The 17,169-nt window shown below is 38.3% G+C and overlaps 1 protein-coding gene across 1 annotated transcript in view; it reads right to left on the bottom strand.

The window, feature by feature from the left end:
- PELI1 (pellino E3 ubiquitin protein ligase 1) overlaps window positions 1–9,729 on the bottom strand; it is a 57,920-nt gene extending 48,191 nt beyond the window's left edge. The window contains exon 1 of the mRNA XM_036107080.2: window positions 9,383–9,729. The gene's annotated coding sequence lies outside the window, so the exon portion shown is untranslated. The remainder of the gene's footprint in view (window positions 1–9,382) is intronic.
- Between the last annotated feature and the right edge of the window lie 7,440 nt (window positions 9,730–17,169).

The following is a 17,169-nucleotide window of genomic DNA, read 5'->3' as shown; positions in this document are numbered from 1 at the left end:
TAGAAGCAACCACTACTTTATGAAACAAACGCACATTTAACGCATTTTCTCATGAAAGATAAACTTAACTAGTTTTGGAATTTGGATGTTTTGGTCCTTTGTTAAATTTAAAGAATAGTAGTGAGAAACAATTCAGAGAAAAATCTATTATGTTATCTGTAGTCTAAATTAAAGAAAATCAGCTTTTAGTGCTTCCAGTACATGCAGTTCATTAAATCTGGCATAGACCCAGAGGAACATGAAGTACTGTGGATATTATCTGCCAAGAACCAGGAATGCAACACTAAGGTTTTGAGGAACCAACAAAGCACCTCCAATTGTTTTAACCTATTGTTAAAAAATAAAATTAAACTTTATGATGCCTTCTAAGGATTAAACCAACTGATATGTTGAACACTACAACAAGCATCTAAGTGGCAAAAAATCAGGGCCAATCACCTTATAATTTATTCCATGAAAGGATGGAGAAGTTATAAACTTCTTTACCATATTACTGATCTTTCTATCCTTTCCTCTTAACTGTCAAAAAGCACCTTATCAGAAGTCCAGACACAGTTTTTTTCAAGGCCATTTATTACTACAGTAATGACGAAGTCCCTGAATGATGTTTTTGGAAAAGACAACATACACCAAGAGCTGAAAATGGCCTTTGAAATTCTACTAGGCTGTTAATTCTACCAAATTTTGCTAGTTTAGGTATAGTTCTGGATGGATGCAGAACTCATGAGGCTTTCAATTTAATGAGTTTATTATTACTCCCTACATTATTCAGTTCAAAAAGTACTATATCCTCTGGGTCACCCAGTTATCTCTTAGTGCCTAGCTGATGGGATATACTATCTCTCCACTAGAACACACACCAAAAAAGGGGGGCAAGAAAAGATAAAAAGAAGCTAAGTAGGTAAGACACAAATAGGACAAGTGTTTTATTTGTCATCTACCTGTGACTTCTTTAAGACCCTTCATTCATTCCAAGCCCACTTTGTAAGTAAAAAAAATGGCAGACACGTAGAAAACATGGTGGAAGAGCAATGGGCACTAAAGCAAGCAAAGGAAGATAAACAGAGCCAGTGAAAAAGTGAGGAAGAGATGAAAGTAAGAGAGAGATGAAGTGAGAGCTGCAGAGATGTGGAATACTAATATCTTGCAAATCACAAGTTGAAAAGAACATCCTGGAATCTGATGCTGCAAAAATCTACAGAGTTTAAGTAATAGAGTGAATTTTCTTTTTTTGAAAAAGGTTTATTTATTTGAGAGAGAGAGAGAGAGAGAGTGCAAGTGGACATGCACTAGAGAGCAGGTGGATAGGGACAGAGGGAGGGAGGGAGAAGGGAGGGAGAGACGGAGAGAGGGAGAGGGAGAGAGCGAGAGAGAAGCAGACTCCCCACTGAGCACAGAGCTTGACTCAACTCATGACCTGAGAAAAAATCAAGAGTGGGATGCTTAACCAACTGAGCCACTCAGGTGCCCCAACAGAGTGAATTTTCAAATAATTCTTCATTACTGTTAATTATCATCACCATCATTATTAACATTATTATCAATTCATTATTGTTATTACTTCCCAAAATAAGTACAGCTTTATCATGGTCACAAAGTTTAAGCCAACATGAAATTTAAGATGTCCCTTTCGCAAAGCAACTTTTTTTTCTTGAAATGGAAGCTGTATTATTATTACTATTCTCTACTTAATTTATAAATTTGAGTCTTAGAGCTCATTAAGTCATGGACACTTAAGTAGATCCAAGTTACAAGAATTATCTATGGACATGTTTACTATTTTGTGACAGCCAATTTTTTTCTTTCCTTCCTTCTCTTCCCCTCCCCCTCTTTCTCTTCCTCCTCCACCATAAGTTATTTATTTATTCCACAAAAATGGAAATGAAAAAGAGATTCATAATCCTACTACCAAATCAAGAGACTGAAAGCAATTTCTAAAATGAGCCACACATCACAATGGTCCCATCATAGAATTTCAAAGTCCTTCATGAAAAACTATTATTCTTTTTATTGTATTTTACAGATGAATCAAAGATAGCTTGTAAAGACCTTCAGAGTTAATGGAAAGCCTAAGAATTAAACATGGGCTCTGTGTTCCATGCCAGTAGGCTAGTGTTTAAAATACGTTAAATAATCCCGCCTAGCATCTAAATCCTGATAGTATATACAGTATATGAAGAAAGGTTCTATCTATCTATATATATACGTATGCATATATACACACTAAAAGGACCAAAAACTCTGATTGAATTAAAGAAATTAAAGATTTTTCTGAAAAATGTTTAAAATAGGGAGCTTTGTTCAAGTATTCCTTATACTGTTACATACTTACATTCTTAGTCACTTTATGCAACTCATGTTGTTATTTTTTTTAAGATTTTATTTTTTTAAAGTAATCTCTATACCCATCATGGGGTTCAAACTCACAACCCTGAGATCAAGAGTGCATGCTCTACTGATTGAGCCAGCCAGGTGCCCCTGCAATTTATTATATAATAAAAGTTCACAAATTCTACTTAATCCCATTAAATCCTACATATTATTGATTAAAAATACAAAACAAAACATTGTGCCCCCCTATTATGCATAATTAACTAGAAAAAATGGTTTTTTAAATTCAATGTTATCAACAAAGTAAAAATCATTGAAATAAGTTTAGTTTCTCAGGTTGGAAAACTTATCCCTACAAAAAATGAAAATCATTTGTCATTTTAAATCTTTTAGTGTACAATCATTCAAAACTAGTAATCTCCACATGTATATTGTCCTATGAATAGATGATTTGAAAAATCCGTATTTATGGAGGGTTTTTTTGAGGGGGTCTTTCAAACATTTGGAGGATGAGATCAATTTTTATGTAATAATAAAATATTTAAACACAGTTCTTTATTATGGCAAATCATCATGTTCCGGAAGCAACTACTAATCTGAGAACTGAAGCATGAATATAAGACTTAAGAGCCAGATTAGTCTCTTAACACTAAACGTGTGCTAGTCTTTCAATTCCCCAAGTATATGCCATAGCAACAAGAAAGTTATACAACTTCATTACATTATAAATGCCATCTCTTCAGTCTTGAATACCTAACACGGAAACTTATCTGCAATGATTGTTTTGAGTACTTAATTATTAAGAAGTGTGCACAGTCTTGTGTGTATATGTGTATGTGTTTTAATGCATCAGACAAAACTTAAATATCTCAGTGAGTTTAATAGTCTCTTCCATATTAGTCACTCTCAGAGGTTAGATCCTTATTCTAAATGATGCTACAATTGTCCACAACATTTATTAAAACTCCTTTTCAGTCTATGGGTAGATTTGATTTTTAGAAATAGTAATTGCCTTCTCAGAGTGGATGTGAATTTTAGAAACAGCCTGAAGTTATTTCCTATTTTCTTTCTGTCCAAAATCCTTTGAGTCATATCTGATAAATGAAATGAGATATCATGTGGCTAATACCCCCTTTTTCCTTAAAAACAAGGAACAAATATAAAGTACTGAGCTATTTTCATGTGTGGCTCCTAAACTGGCTTAGAAGGCAATTACCAAAAAAAGGTAGTTCCAAAAATATTTTGAGTAATGCTAATATTCTTGAAATAAGTGTATAGCTTTCAGGGTGACTAAAGTAGACTTATTTTAGTTAAGTGTATAAAATAAATGTCCTTACTTTAAAGCAAGGATGGATAACCAACCAGGCCCTGGCACCTCCCTTTACCTTTCTTACCCAATCACCTGCTACTTTCTCACTCTAACCCAGTCACACTGGTCTTCTTGTAGTTTCTTGCATTCTAGTCAAGATTCTCTACCTCAGGGCCATCATACTTGCTGTTCTCTTTGCCTGTGTCCTGCCCAAGGATTATCTGCAAGGTTTACTCCCTCACCTCCTTCGGGTCTTTACTCAAATTTCTATCACCTTCTCAATGAGGTCTGTTCTGCAATTTCCTCCTATCACATCCCACCTGTCCCTTTTCCCCCTTCTCTGCTTTATTTTCTCCTGTGTGTGTATAAAACTGTTCATTACAGAAATTTTCAAACATACACAAAAGTAGAGAGAATATGAAAAATCTCAGGTATCCATCATCTACCTTCAACAACTTTCTTTTTAAAGATTTTATTCATTTATTTGACAGAGAGAGACACAGCGAGAGAGGGAACACAAGCAGGGGGAGTGGGAGAGGGAGAAGAAGGTTCCCCGCGGAGCAGGAAGCCCAATGTGGGGCTCGATCCCAGGACCCTGGGATCATGACCCAAGCCGAAGGCAGATGCTTAACGACTGAGCCACCCAGGCGCCCCGACCTTCAACAACTTTCAATATATGGACAGTCTTGGTTCATCTATGCTCCTCTCCCCTCCAAATTATTTTAGAGCAATAATCCAGATACGATATTTTAATTCATAAATACATTAGATCTCTAAAAGGACTCTTGTTTAAATCCCGTAATACATTATCACACCTACAAAAACTAACAATTCCTTTTAATCAAATATCTAATCTCTAAATTTCCCCATTTTTTCATAAACATCTTTTTACAGTTAGTTTGCTCAAAGCAGAATCAAAGGTCCATACACTGCATTTGGTGGATATGCCTCTGAAGTCTCTTTTAATCTTAGAGCTTCCTCTCCCTTTCTTATTTCTTGTTATTTACTTCTTGAAGAAATGAGATCATTTGGGCACCTGGGTGGCTCAGCCGGTTAAGCATCTGCCTCCGGCTCAGGTCATGATCCAGGGGTCCTGGGATGGAGCCCTGCATCAGGGCTCCATGCTCAGCAGGGAGTCTGCTTCTCCTTCTCCCTCCACCCCCGCCCTTCACAGTCTCTCGCTCACTCTCTCAAATAAATAAATAAAATCTTTAAAAAAAAGAAATGAGATCATTTATCCTTAAAACATGAAATATTTTACTTATTTATTTTATTGCCTGTGTCTTGGTTTAGAATGTAAACACCATAAGGCAGAGGTTTTACTTGTAGTCTGTGTGAGTGGTATCAGCATCTAGACCAGTGCCTGACACACAAAAGACATCCAATAAATACTGAATGAATGAATATTTGGCGTTCATGTCAAAAGTCCATTGCCCACCCAATAGCAGAAATTGCTAATCACAGCACTCCCAGTTTTCTAAATATGGTGCAGGGAGCCACCACCAAGAAACCGGTTTGGTACCTAAGGTGAAATTTATTTGCTATCCCTGCTTTACCTCCCCCGTTTCAAAGTAAGTGTACTTCTATCTCCAAAACAAATTCAACGCACCCTGTACAACGAAATTTAGCTGAAGTTTAACATAATTAATAACTGTATTTCTTGTCAAGTATGTGTAAATATTTCTTAGCTTATTTTAGACAACTTAGGGCAGAAAGCAAATTGTAGCCAAAAAATGATAGGAAAAGAAACTGCAGAAGATGGTGGGAAACTAGGGGTATTATGTATTTTTAGAATTAGCAACATCCCAAGGGTCCATTATAAAACAAAAATCAGTAATAAATTCTTTGAAAAGGAAGTAAATTACAAGTGTATTGAATTTAGATTTTTTTTTTTTTTAACCCCATGAATGGTCAAGATTAATGGGAATGACAAATGTCCGGATTTTCCCATTTATAGGCAACAGCAACACATTCTATTTTTCTGTAAATGGTATTTTGAGGTTTATATAAGTCTTACAGAAGTAATACAAGGAGTATTATATAGAATTCTAGTTCTTTGAAACAGAGTTTATTGCAGCAAAGAAAAAAATCTAAAACATCGTCTACACATTCTGAAAAAATAATCACATTTTCTTAGACTCATTTACAATTCATTTCTCTTAAATTACCTGACGAAGCTCTTTTCCTCTAAGTTTATTTCTGAAGGAAGCTATGCTAATTGAAAGGCTCCAATCAGATATTCATATGTTTCGATTACTTATTTCTATTTAAAAAGGATAAAAAAAAATCACAAATTCCCTGATATTCCCTCAAACAATCATTGCTGCTTCTTTATTACCTGCAAATTAATTTAGCAACAACAACAGAAATTATGTAGGACCTACTAAGTGTAATATGTTAGGCAATTATTTTCAACCTTTGAAAGGAAAATTAAAAGTGGTCTTTCAAGATAATGTAAGAAAAAGCTAGTGGCATAACTTGGAATTATATCTAGTGGTTTCAGTGACCAATATTTCTTGTTTTTAGATTCCCACACATTAGTGTGGCCTTCTCTGGCAGAGGTCAAACTTAAAGAAAAACAATAATAGCCCACCCTCCCCCTTTCCACATGTGTAAAAACAATCTCCAACAACCCAAATCCCTTGAAAGAATGACTTCTGTTTACTTTTCCTGTGTAATATATTTAGAGGGAATCTGGAAAAGATGGCTAGAAATCTATAAACAGAAAGTGCTAAGTGGAATTCACTGTTTATAGATTTCAGCTAGAATTTTGTCCCTTATATAATGTTGCCAGGAATCTTTTATATTATACTCTTTGAAAACATCTTCATCAGGTTTCCTTCTTTCTGTTGTTTTTCTTCTTCCTTCTTTCCACGGGCTCTTAAATTTGTTTCATTCTTTTTAATTAAATGACATAAATGTAACTTTTGGAATAACATGATTTTTCCAAAGAAACTCCTGGAACTATCTTAGTACCATCATATACCTGTCATTTTGAAATTTTAATATATTATATACTGTACAGTTAAAATATATGTAATAAAATAATCCATATGAATCTTTCTGATTTAATAAATACTAGGGTAGGTCTATACTGATGTGCAATGGTAAAATGTATGTGTGTGAGAATGTTAGAAAGATAGTTTTCAACTCTAAGTCTGGGCTTAAAATCTTCATCAGCCCCAGAAGTTTGTCTGCAAACAGTTGTTCACAAAGCAGGATTACTATAGTATAGTCCTTATCATCTGACCCACTGGACAACTACCATAAGGCATATTTTGAATCACAGGATTCTGAATAATATGTGACATTATGACAACCTGAAAAGAAGCTGAAACAAAGTCAAATAGCAACCTACGGAGGCTTCCCTTTGAAACTTGCCTGATTAGCATTCAGCGGTACCAGACTCCATTCCCTGACCTGTGCTTTTCAGTCATTTCTTTAAGGGTTCCCAAAGATACCAGGACACTGCAGTGCAAGCCTTTGCCAGTCAACACTAACTTCCGCCTTTGGACTCCAGTGATTGAGCAAAGATGTTGTGTCAGTAGCTTCCTTAAAGTACAAATGCCTCTGGCAAATCTGGTTTGTAAAAGCTACAGAAAAAGTTCAACATAACCAACTAACTGCAAGGTCACTGAAATGACAATTTTAAGGAAAGCACAGCTTCTCCCCCTTCACCCCAAATCTGTCACTAAGACACAATGTCTAGCTTTTTTTTTTAAGTCAATAAATACTATCATTATTGCATTATAGCACCTCTAATACATTAATGAAAACCTAGGTGACAGTATTCTCTTTAAAAGGTGTAAATTTATTAGATGGGGCATTAAAACCACTTCACTACATGCAACTTTCCATACACTTAACTGTTCTATTTCCAATTGTTTGTTTTAAACTCAAGACCTCTTTAAACAGGAAGGGGACAGGTTAGAGGATTGGAGAGAAATATGAAAATAGCAAATGTCTCACTTTCCTTTTCTGACGGAACGACCAGAATCTAAAATCTGGGGGCAACTATATTACACAAAGTTAAATTCAAGAGTAATTAGGATAAGTGAAAGTACTCACTGTTACTATAGTTCTGATCATCATTCACCTCAGGAAATAACTACTAGAAATGATGCTCGATTTAAATTTTTGGTACCCTCCAGTTTGGTTCAACTACCAAAATAAATAAGCTTGTCCTCAGAGTTAAGCATTTTCCTCCAGAAAAGGTTGTTGGTGTGAATAAAAAACAAAAGGAATTCATATGATATATTTGTACAATGAGGACAATGTTTTGAGAGATGTAAATCTGATCACTCTGAGAAAACATTTCCTGTTTTAAAGGAAACATCATAAACTGAAACAGAAGAAATGAAGAGACTGAACCTTCTCCACAATTGAAAAATTTAAATTCACACTACAGTGCAAAACAAACAAAACAAAAACAAAAAACCCAGCATCTTACATCCCTCTTCTATTATAATACATATTCAATGTAGAAAAAGACAAAGCCAGTTCTGAAACAAAAGATCAGCTGCTACAAAAACAAAATAACATTTTGCAGAGGAGGAAAAGTACACAGCCTTTGAACCAAAACAAACAGATGACCTTTTCAAACTTAAAGCTTCAGTCCATGGCACAATCAGCACCTTATGGATAAAATGCTCCCTCAATTATTTGTTAACATACTGTTTGATGACTACACGATGGGAAGGTTGTTGATGCTGTTAAAACCAAGACACATTTCCTTGTGTGTAGTGATTAATATCTGTCAAATCTACATTAAAAAAAAAAATCTCTGCCCTCCCGCTCCCCATCTTGCCTCATAAGAGACCCGAGTGTACAAAATTAAAAGTAGATGGTGAGGTGAGTTTATGATTTACAGCATTTTCCACACTCGAAGTATTTTTCAAGAGTCCTTGAGGTTTTAAGATTCATATACTATGCAAGAAGAATTATTGTTTGAACTACCTAACAATTACCCAGACTTCTTTTAGACTTCAGTTAACCTGTAACTAAAATGAGCATCTTTAACTTTTCCACGGGGCATTGGAGAACGAGTTCTTACTCATAAATGCTTTCAGGTCCTCAGACACTAGGCGCGGCGGAAGATCAAGAGTATCCATCAATTAGAGAGCTCTTCCGGACCTCAGTTTACCCACTTAGGAAAACGGGCGTATTAACTTGTTTCGCAGGGACCCCAGAGGTGTAATTAATTAGTGTTTTTAAACGCTCTGAGATCCAGAGATGAAAGGAAATGCGAGAGACACGCAGAGAACATGACAATAATCACAACAATAAAAAGAAATGACTAACTTGGAAGTCTGCGTTATATAAGGAAGGAGAAATAAGTTAGCAGATTCGCACAAACAAAAGAAAAGCCCACCGCCCCCTTTGTTTCTCTTTCATTTCTCTCTTCCTCCCCGCCCCCGCGGAGCTCCCCTCCCGCAGCATGCGGCCGGGCGCGGGGCGCGGGGCGCGGGGCTCGGAGTTGGCCGCCGCGCGCCGGACTCCCGGGCGGAGGGGGAGGGAGCGTCGGGCCGGCTCCTGACAAAGGCTCTTCCTCCTGCGAGGGCGCGGGATGTCTGCGCCGCAAACTCCGCTCCCGGCCGCCTCTAGAGCGGGGGCGCGCAGGCGGGCAGGGAGAGCCCGCCGGTCGCCCCGGGCAGCCGCCGAGGAAGTTGTGCGCCCGCCTTGCCCGCACCCTTCGCCAGCCCCGTCACCATCCCTCCCGCGGCGCGCCGCGGCCACACTCACCGGACAATTGCTGGTGGCCGCAATCCCAGCACGGCCCCGAGATCCGGAGCGAGGGGGTGAAGTGTGCGTACGCGAGGAGCGCGAGCAGAGAGCCCAGCGTTCTGCCGCCGCCTTCCTCGCCAGCCGGCCAAGCCCCGCGAGGGAAGTTGGCCTCGGAGCCGAATGCTGAGGAGCCGCGGACGGAGGGAAAGACGCGGGGCCCGCTTTGTGGTGCGCTCCCGGAGGGCTCGAGGCAAATCCGAACGCGCGGCGCGGCTGATGCTGCTGGTGGAGGCGGCGGCCGCGGCGGCGCCCCCCGACGGTCCCTCAGGCTCACACCGCCTCTGGGTCACTGACACACACTCGGAGGGAGGGGAGGGGACTAGGAGGAGGGCGGGGCAGGAGGGAGGGGACCGGGCAGGGCCACAGCGGGAGGCGGTGACGCGACGCCGAGTGGTCTCTTGGGAGTTGTAGTTTTCCGACTGAAGAAAAAAGGGAAACATCGTTGAAGATGCTGCCCCGCTCTCTCTGCACTGCGCATGCTTGGAGAGGGAGCGCGCGCGAGCGCGCGCGCGCGCGAGTCGGCCCCTACTGTTACTATGGTCACCGACACACCGAGGCAGAGAACGTGTTCTTTGCTGCTGCGGGCTGAACAAGGCCCTTCTTGTCTTAGGTGCTGTTAGGGATCCCGCCCTCAGCTAGTCCTTCCTACTTCGCTCCACCCCCAGCTCCTAGCTTCACCACTCACATGTGCCCCGTGAAATCTGACTTCCTGTCGATATTTCGCCTTCCCTGCTGCTTCATTTTCTTTCAAAATTCTGAATCAGAAATACCCATTTCGGGGCGCCTGGGCGGCTCAGTTAGTTAAATGACTGCCTTCGGCTCAGGTCATGATCCTGGAGTCCCTGGATCGAGTCCCACATCAGGCTCCCTGCTCGGCAGGGAGTCTGCTTCTCCCTCTGACCCTCCCCCCTCTCATGTGCTCTCTCTCATTCTCTCTCTCTCAAATAAATAAATAAAATCTTAAAAAAAAAAAAAAAAGAAATACCCATTTCCTTCCCTTCCCTCAAACGAATCCTCTCTGCTTTAAATTCAAGGTTTTTTTGTTTTGTTTTGTTTTTTTACTTAAGATTTGTAGAAATGTAGTTCCTTCCAGTAACTTAACAATTAAGTGATAAAACTATTAGGAACACTGTCGGAATCCCATAGTTAATTTTTTCACTTAGTCACATCAAACTTTAAGACCAGCAAAGGTAAAAGTTCAGGATTAGGATTGGTATTTTTTACTTGCCCAGTGTAAAATAATCCAGATTTGTTTATTTTAGGGTCTACGATTTTTAAAGAAATATACATAAATTCAAACGATACGTGGGAGGTTGAAAATTGTTTACTGTACTTATATTGGCAAACTTTCATTTGGCAATAACAGAAGTCTGAACCAAGGTCTGAGTATGCTGTTGGGCTGGTCAGCTAAGTCTACACCCATATCGGGCGCCCAGGTGTGAACTGGTGTTGGAGGAGAGTGGTGAAAGGCAGGATACAGTTACTGGATCTCTAAAGCACTAAAGGCAACCTGTCCCAAGCTCTTTTGTTTTCCTTCTCTGCCTAGCTAGAAACCCATACCCTGGAAGAAAAAGATTAATGTTTATAAATCAGAAACACATGTCACGGAAGAAAAATTGGAGGTTTTCAAATAGAATCTCAAGATCAGAAATCCTTATGTTTGTAGAGCAAATAATTACTCATTCAAAAAAACATTTATTGAGTATACTATGTCCCAGGCACTTTATTAGTTCTCAGAAGTAGAGATACAAGAATGTAAAAGAAACATTCCTTGTTTTCAAAGTGCTTGCTGTGCACAGAGGAGACAGGTAAATAAAGGGACTCAGTGTGATAAATACTGTAACAGGAAAGCACACCAGGTGCTTTGGTACATAGCTGCCCCAGACTCAAGCAAGGTCAGGAGATGCTTCCAAGAACATATGAGCTTGAAGATGACTACGCATCAGCATGTTTGTGCACTTTGGTGGAGGAAGGGGAAGAGAGAAGTGGGTGGAAGCATTGCAGGTGGAGGTGGACGGCAGCAGGAGCAAAGTGCTAGAGGCAGGAGACTGTACAGTATTTTGGTTATGCCAAGAGTTCAGCATTGTCGGTAGAACAGGGTTGAGGGAGTGGTGAGAGGAGACGCATAAAAAGTAAGGGAAACTGCTTAGATCATGAAGAATCTTATACAATATGCTAAGGAATGTGAACTCTTTTCTAGAAGCAATGGAAACTCATGCTAGGATGTAAGCAGATGAAATTTTGATAAGATATGTATTTTAGAAATGCATTTTATGCATTTAAAAAAAGAGGAGAGCCTGAACTAAGGCATTCACAGTAGCAGGAGACAGAACTGAGGGTACTCAGGCACTATTTAAAAGAATTAATAGGACCTAGTGAGCAATTGCCTGTGTTTGGGGGTGAAAGGTGAAGGAAAGTTATAGTTATGATGCTTTTGGTTGCAAGCAGCAAAAACCCAACTCTAACCGGCTTAACCAATAAACCAATATTACCTATCTAGATAGAAAGTCCAGTGAAAAGGTGGGCTACAGAGCTGAATGATTCAACAGTTCAAAGATGTCATGTTTCTCTCTTGTTTCACTGCTTTTCCTTACTTAGTATTAGCCTATGGTCAAATGACAGTGGTTTTAAAAATTCCTGTGGTTTTAAGTTTCACCATCTAGGCACATGAAAAGAAAAAAAAGAGTAAAATTTTTGAAAACTCTCTTAGAAAGGAGAGAAAACACCTTTCTCAGAAGCCTCAAGAATTGGTTCATGTGTCTATACATGGCCAGGGGATGACATGAGGCTAATTATCTTAGGATAAAGACATATGCCCTGCCCCTAGACCCAAAGGAGTCAGATTCCCCCAAGTTGTGATGAGGATGTGTGGATATCCCAATGAAAACTGAGGTGATTGCCCAGAAAACGAAGAACAAAGGCTGACAAGGGGGGAGCCACAATATTTATTACAAGGAAGAAGAAGGATGAGTCACAGATTTATGAGCTAGTGATGCCATTCACTGAGTTAGGGAATATAGGAGATTGAACAGCTTTTGAGGGGGAATTTGATGAATTCACTTTGGATATGTTGAGTTTGAGATAATTCTGGACATCTCTGTGGAGAAGTGGACTATATATATATGTGTGTGTGTGTGTGTGTGCTCTGAAGAGAGATCTGGACAGCAGAAGTTATAATTGGAATATACCATCATATAGATGGTAGTCAAAATTATGGGAATGGTTGAAATAACCCCACCGGGAGTATGTACAGCAGAAAAGGAAGAATCAACAATAGCATCCTGGGGAACACCAGCACTTAAGGAGTAGTCAGGAAGATCATGAAAATGCCTGGGAACTAGCAAGGGAACTAGAACGTACAAAGAAGTAGGAAAATGTAATCTATAACCAGGAGAAAAGTCAGTCAATGTAAACAAAGCCAGAAATGACAAAGATGGTAGAATTAGCAGTCAACAACATTAAAAATTATTATAAATATGCTCCATATACTGAGAGAAATTAAAGATATAAAAATATGGAATTTCAATGGACATAAAAATTTCACTGGGTGGGATTAACACTCAAGCAGATTAGACTCTCAGAAAAAAAGATTGGTAAGCTTGAAGACATAGCAGTAGAGTCTAGCCAAAGTAAAGCACATGAAGAAAAAAAAAAACTAAAACAACAAAAACTAGAAAAAGAAAAACAGCCTCAGTGATCTGTAGGATAATACCAAGTATTCTAACTTTTGTGCAACTGGAGTTCCAGATAAGAGAAAGGTGAGAAGGGCGACAGAAAAATTATTTGAAGTAATATAGCTAAAAATTTGATAAAAATTATAAACCCAGAGACTCAAGAAGTCCAATGAGCCCTAAGCAGAGTAAGCACACACACTCACAAAACCACTACAAAAGACATCATCATTAAATTGTTGTAAACTTGTGATAAGAAAATATTAAAAGCAGCCAGTGGGAAGAAAGGTACATTATGTATAAATAAAGACAAAAATACAATAAACTTCTGATCAGAAACTATGCAAGTCAAAAGACAATGAAAGGGCATTTTAAAAAGTGCTGAAAGAAAAAAAAAATCTGTCACACAGAATCCTATATTTAGAGAAAATATCTTTCAAAAAAAGGAAAGCTAAAGAAAACAAAAGCTGAGAGAATGTTACCAGCAGAGCTGCACCACAAGAAATGTTAAAGCAACTTTTTCAGCATTAAACACACACACACACACACACACACACACACAGAAGCTTGGATTTATACTAAAGAATGAAGAATTCTGGAAATGGTAACTATATAAGTAAATACAGAAGGCTTCCCCCCCAACTTAAAAATTTAAAAAAAATGATAATTGACTACTTAAACAAAAATATAACACTGTTTTATGGGGTTCATAACATATGTAGAAGTAAAATGCTTGACAATAATAGTACAAAGGATGGAAGGGGGAAATGGAATTATATTGTTAGAATTTATATTATATGTGAAATGTTGTACTATTATTTGAAGGTAAGTTGTGATAAATTAAAAATGTGCATTCTAAATCTTAGAATGCCCATTGAAAATAAAACAAATGGGTATAGCTAATAAGTCAACAGTGGAGATAAAATGAAATCCTCAAAAGGTATGCTTGAATGTAGAAACAGAAATATGAAGAAATCTGCATCCTTAATGACCATAGAGCTGACATAAGTTCTGGACTTTCTATCTCTTCACCTCTTTTTTTTTATTTTAAAGATTTTATTTATTTGACAGAGAGAGACACAGCAAGAGGGAACACAAGCAGGGGGAGTGGGAGAGGGAGAAGCAGGCTTCCTGAGGAGCAGGGAGCCTGACGCAGGGCTCAATCCCAGGACCCTGGGATCATGACCTGAGCTGAAGGCGGACACTCAACAACTGAGCCACCCAGGCGCTCCTTCACCTCTTTTAAGTGAGAGAGAAATAAACTTCTTTCTTATTTATAGGCATTGTTATTTTGTATTCTATGTATGTACAGCTGAATATAATCAGAATAGCTACACGCTTATAGTAGTTTCATGAAATAAAGTATATTTCCCACAATCAGGCAGACCCACACATTGCTCAAAATTTGGTCTCATTGGCAGCAACTTCAACATAATTCTGGAGTTCGTGTACTTGTCACTAAAATTGCAGGAATAGTTTATCTTTTGTATGAACATCCCTTACTATTAGTTCAATCAGCTTTTCTTGAAAGAGGAAATACATGTAAAGTCCTTGGAATAGAGTAAATGCTCAGTCAATATATACTACTTTGAAGCAGCCACCATAATAAGGTTGAGATAGCCCAATTTAGACATATTATGGGGTTCGTACTCCAAAGTTGGGTAGAAAATCAAGGTGGCATTCATTTACCTATGAAAATCAGTGACTCTCTTTTTTGAAATTGTATTCACCGTACACTTCTACATAGTTCTTCAAAATCTGCAGTGCTTTGAATTCAGGAAATTTCAGTCACAGGAAAAGAAATGAGTGTACCTTCACTTACCATCATCTACTCAGTCTGTGTATCTAGTTTAATACTGAACATTTCTTTGACCAAAACAGCTATCCTTTTGTTGCTTATCTGCACTTTCAAATTTGGTATATTCAAATATCTAGTCATTTCAGTAAGAAAGTGGATCCTGGGGGATTAATAACTTAGGTTTTGTTAGATCTCTTAAATTCTAAAAAATTCTTGATCTTGGGACTTTGCTCAGTAAATTCCAATGTTTCCTCCACATCTGACTATATAAAAATCAACTAAAACTGTATTTCTACCCTCCTTCCAAACATACATGAAAATGGTATTTAGAATATGAATATAAGGAAAAGATCACAATATTGATACCTTTCTCCAAAACATCATGCAATTAATCTAATTTGCTAGTAAATGATGTAGAGGGAATTGGATATACCAATCTTTTCTTATGACTTGAAAAAAACTTACAAACTTATTTTTCTCCTTTTATTGCAAATGTTTCATCTGCAGCATATGAACATACCTTTTCATATTTTGTCCAAATTTCTCATATTTTATACTGACAAATGATTATATCCTGTTAGTGCATGTACGTTAAAAGTTGTTTTTTTACTAGAAACACAGGCAGTCTTGTCTTTGGGATCAGGAAGACCTAGACTGCATATTGAACTCTTGCTAAGACTCTCAGATTTGAAAGTAATAATGTGTGTTGGGGTGGGAGGGAGGCATGCATTTTAATATTCATAAATTATGTAGGTTATCTCTTAAAACTTCTACCTTCCAATAGTCCTCCTCCCTAAAATAAAATTATTCTCTTTTAATGTTCTCAGAGTCTCCAAATAGCTCACAGTCAACATGGAACATGTTCCTATTTTAAACCTGTGAATGGCACACAATTTGAAGGCCTGGGCTTTCACTCAAAAGATTTGTAGGCCCCAAATGCTGTCTCTGACATTTTAGATATATTTGGAAAATGTCAAAGACAAACTAGTTAAGATTTTAATGTTTTAAAGGAATGTGCTTATATACTGAAGAATGCAGCCTGTATGTTCTCAGTATTAGGCCAACCAACACGTATGCAAGCAGTTATTTTGAAACTTTAAAAAATACTAAATAATGAGAGAAGTGGAAAACTCGTGGAGAGAAGATTTAGATTGTGTTTCCATCCCTATTGATTTACCTGCTCATGGAATAATTACTTGTATTTTTATACCTCAAATTTAATGCATTAACTCTTTCATTGAATACTCATTGAGCATAATGCCAAGCTATTGATGTAAAGATTAATTAGTCATGTTTCCTACCCTCAAAAAGCTTATAAGCAAGGGAATAGATAAGTACAACAAAATTTTATAATCACTTTTCTAGAAGTATGTTTCGGAAATAGTGGATATGTAGACAAGGGAATAATCAATTTTACATGAGAATACAGTCAGAAAACACTTCAAAGAGGAGGTAGTGGTTGAGCTGAGTCCTGAAAAATGAGGAGGTACTCACCAGGTGACTAAGGACATTTCAGTAGAGCTTGCACTATAAGAAAAAGCATGGAAGTTGAAATAGCATGGCCCACTTGCAGAACTATAAGCAATTCAGGCCAGATGATAGGGTGTGATGTGGGCACCCTGAATCATGAAGTTAGGTAAATTTTCTGGGATCAGATCACAGAAGTCTTTGTATGCCATGCCATGCCAAGGAGTTTGGCAATGAGAAACTGTTGGAAGAATTTAAACAGAGGAGTGATATAAATCATATTTGAGTTTGACCAGGGTGACCAGTTAAAAGAATATGTAATAATTCAGGTGAGAAATGATGGACAGACTAAGTAGCTGTGGGAATGGAAAGAAGAGAACAGATACCAAAGACATTCAAGAGATAGAATGAACGGGACTCAATTGCTGATTGGATGTGGGAAGTGAGGGAAAGAGGAGAGAAGGATAATTTTGAGGTTTCTGGCTGTGTAACTGGACATTATACATTGAAGTTACTCATTAATATAGTGAACACAAGAGGAGAAGCAACTTTGTAGAGAATAATGAACTTCATTTTGGACAACAGAGTTTGAAGTGAATGTGATGATATCTAGCAGGCATGAGATAAATATTGAGGACTCATGCCATCACTGAACCTGAGAGTGGGTAAGATCCCCCAGGGACAGGGGTGCCTAGGGGTGGCTCAGTCAGTTGAGTGTCCAACTCTTGGTTTTGGCTCCAGTCATGATCTCAGGGTCGTGAGATCGAGCCCCGCTTCGGGCTCTGTGCTCAGCAGGGAGTCTGCTTCTC

This window comes from Halichoerus grypus, chromosome 10 (genome assembly GCF_964656455.1).
Source record: "Halichoerus grypus chromosome 10, mHalGry1.hap1.1, whole genome shotgun sequence".
Lineage (NCBI taxonomy): Eukaryota > Metazoa > Chordata > Mammalia > Carnivora > Phocidae > Halichoerus > Halichoerus grypus.
The sequence above is the reverse complement of the archived record's forward strand: the minus strand, read 5'-3'. Positions and strand labels throughout refer to the sequence as shown.